The 3,756-nt window shown below is 39.7% G+C and overlaps 1 protein-coding gene across 1 annotated transcript in view; it reads right to left on the minus strand.

Annotated features, from left to right (window-relative positions):
• LOC106867589 (stabilin-2) overlaps window positions 1-3,756 on the minus strand; it is a 712,318-nt gene that overhangs the window by 273,462 nt on the left and 435,100 nt on the right. The gene's annotated exons all lie outside the window — the stretch shown is intronic.

Here is a 3,756-nt window from a genome sequence, read left to right on the forward strand (position 1 = left end):
GTCTCCATTGATTAATTTAACATGAATCAAAAATGGCGATGGAATTTCAACTTGGCACCACAGACCAAAGAAATGGAAACGGCGAAAATAAACAAATCTAAAGCACACACACACACACACACACACACACACACACACGAATACATACATCTGGTCTGTGTGAGCATATGTATGCACACATCCATACACGTGACAACATATACACACATAGATATATAGATAGATACAAATATAGTTTGTAGATTAGACACACGCATACACGTATATACATGTACACACACATGTATGCACACGCACATATATATATATGTATGCACACTATATATATGTACACGCACACATTTCTACACACACACACACATATATATGTACACACACACGCACAAATATGTACACACACACACACACACATATATGGATAGACACATATTTATACATACATTCATAAATATGTATCAACATACATACACGCTCATACATATATAAACAAGCATATACATACACATACATGTATACACACGTATACACACAGAAAGACACACTAACATATACACATAAACACATAAGTATAGACTCAATCATCTACACACAAACACACACACATACATAAAATATCGAGAATGCTGAAACTTTGACTAACAATGGCATAATGTCCGTTATTTCCTTGTCGTTCACCGCCCCCCACCACCAATACCAAAACCAGAAAGAATAAAAGACAAAAACAAGTCCCCCAAAAAACAACTCAAAAACTTCCCCAGATAAAACAACTCAAACACGCGCACACAAAGAAAAAAGAACCTATTCTCGAATGGAATCAAAAGGAACAATACCAAGGAAGACAACGCCTTTGAGACATTTCCCTCCCCCCACCCCATCTTTCCCAAGCCCCTTCTTTTTTTAATCTTTCATTCGTTCATTCTGTCTCGCCATATTTTTTTCTTTCTTTTTCTTCGAATTCCTTCTGCTCTTCCCAGTTTTCCGTTTGTTTTTCGTTTATGTTTTGTTTTTCCATGTAGTTTATGGTAAGTTTTTCTTTGAGTTTTGTTTGCGAACGTTTCTTCATCTACTATCGTTATTATTATTATTATTATTTTCTTTGAGATTTTTCATTTCGTTAGGGACGGGAATGGGGGGAAAAAGATGTGAGACGGGGTTTTGTTTTAATGTTTCGTTCACTACACACCGAACAAGAAAAATGGAGTCTTAAGTTGATGGAAAAGGCTCAGGCTCACTTGAGTTTGAAAGGAAAACTCCTTTACACTGTTCTTATGCACACGTGGCTCTTTCGGGTTATCCTCTCTTTATTTTAAGTCAAGCGGATAGCGACTTCTCTCGTAATCACCCCGTCTTTCTTAACGCCACCACCACCATCACTACTACTACTACTACTACTACTACTACCACCACCACCAAGAGGACTATGGCGGACAGGGACTTAAATACCAGTGTCGTACTGGGGGCTCATTTAATCGACTGTTTCTGCTACATTTATTCCGATATTTGTAGCATTGTGTCATCAAAGTTCGGAATCATTCCATTGTCCGTCTGTCCGTCTGTCTGTCTGTGTGTCTGATATATAGTATTTATTGATTATTTCAAGATGAATGGAAATGGCCGTGGAATTTCAACTTACCACAAGAGACCAAAGAATACAAAGAAAACGCCACAAATCTGAATCACTCATTCACACACACACACACACACACACAAACACACACACAGTCGGTGTATAACGCACGCACTTTCACAACATTACATATAACCACACAAACACAACGACATATTCACTGGCTTAGAAAGGAACACACAATAGGAAGAAGACAATAAAAGCATCTTTCCCAATCAATGTCTCCGATAACCATTTCGAGACATGTGAAAAAGTTTGGAGCGATGGTATCTCCTTGTTCGACGCCCTTCCCAACTGGAACGCTAGAGAGTGATAAGAGCAGATCATATCGATGGTACATCTCTTGTCTGCCTCCCTAAGATATCTGATATACTGTGCCTCGAACCCTTGCATCTCCAGACACTTCAGGTCTGCATTCTTTACATCGACGCTATCGACAGCCCTTTCATCAACTCTGAAGACGACACAAAGAAGCAGCTGACACTCTTTTTCGCGCATCCTAAAAGTTCTGTTTGAGTGAACATATTGGCTGATCGGGATGTTGTTCTCCGGAAAACCTGCTTCTTAGGCTGCTGGTTGTCGAGTTCTTTCGATAATCTGCTCACTGTGACTTTTATAAACAACTTGAAGAGGTAAAACAAGAAGAATGTGGAATGAGAGTTTCTCGGATTTCTCCTATCTTAAAAGTTTCGACTATTTCCACCCCCTTCTTTCCCTCTTCGTGTATCCATAGTAACCTAAGGTGACGAGGCTGGCAGAGTGGTTAGCACGCAGGGAAAAATGCTTAGCGGCATTTCGTCCTTCACTTTCTGAGTTCAAATTCTGCGGAAGTTAATCTTGCCTTTCATCCTTTAGGGGACGATAAAATAAATACCAGTTGAGTATAGGTGTGGCAATCTAATGGACTTAACCTCTAGTCAGGAACTGCTGGCCTTGTGTCAAAATCCGAAATCAATATTTCTTGCAACGTAGAACGAGAATTTTCCCGAATATGTTCTCTCCAGCTTTTTAAAATTACCGTTTCTACGCCATCTTTTCCTGGAACTGTATCTCTTTTCAACCAACGTTAAACATTCTCAATTTTACAAGGCAAATAGTAAAGTGGGGCGCATTTATTCCTATACGTATGACGATAGAGGTTTTATAGACTAAAAGCTAATGCAAAAGGTTTCTTTTCATCCTTTTTGTGCCTCATTGAGAGCCCATGTTTGTTCCTAGGGGTCGTCGCCTTTGATGGGCAACTATGGAAAATGATGAGTAACGACTGCTAACTACACAAAGAGACAAGGGAAGATCCATTCAACGATTATTGTTGTGGTAGCATGGCCTTAATGTGGTAATTCGAGTGCGTAAACGTGAAATAAAGAAACCATAAATTCAGTTGGGTTCAACATAACGCAAGGCTCACAAACGATAAGTGAGCCCGTGCAGTCGTCGATTGGTCTCCAAGAGATCAGAAGAAATCACGTTGAAGACTTCCAGCATGACAGGAAGAAGACAGTAAAATAAATTCTAGGCCAAATGGAAGATAAGTGCTCAATCAAGAGGAGAATGGAAGCTCATTGTGGTCAGCAATGTACAAAGACATCTGATAATCTGATTGACGTGTGTCTGCTTATGGTGCACAGAGGTACGTGAGACAAGTTCCAAACAGTGACCAAGAACCGGGGACAAGGTTTGTTTATGGTTATTGCAGTTGGCAGCTCACACCTTGTTATTCGAATATCACGTTCGTGATCGTCAGACGAAATACAAAGTACTATACACACACACACACACACACACACACACACATACGTACGAATCCTAACAACATTTGTGTTTATGTACAATCGACATTCGATTGCTATTTATACCGACAATTTCAAAACATTATCGGGACGTCATGATCATTCCATCAATATCTATCTATCTATCTATCTATCTACCTATGCGTCTATCTGCCTGTTTGTCGATCTTTCTATCAAAGTCTGTAGTCTGCATTTCTACCAATTTTTCGATATGTTCAGCCATTCACCCTGCATTTTGAATATCTTTGTACTTTTGTTTTTCTCCTTATATCCCTCTGCATTTCCTTCCCCCCTCTCTCTCTCTCTTTCTCTCTCCCTCTCCCCCTCCCCTCTCTCTCT

Source organism: Octopus bimaculoides, chromosome 24, assembly GCF_001194135.2.
Source record: "Octopus bimaculoides isolate UCB-OBI-ISO-001 chromosome 24, ASM119413v2, whole genome shotgun sequence".
NCBI classification, from domain to species: Eukaryota; Metazoa; Mollusca; class Cephalopoda; order Octopoda; family Octopodidae; genus Octopus; species Octopus bimaculoides.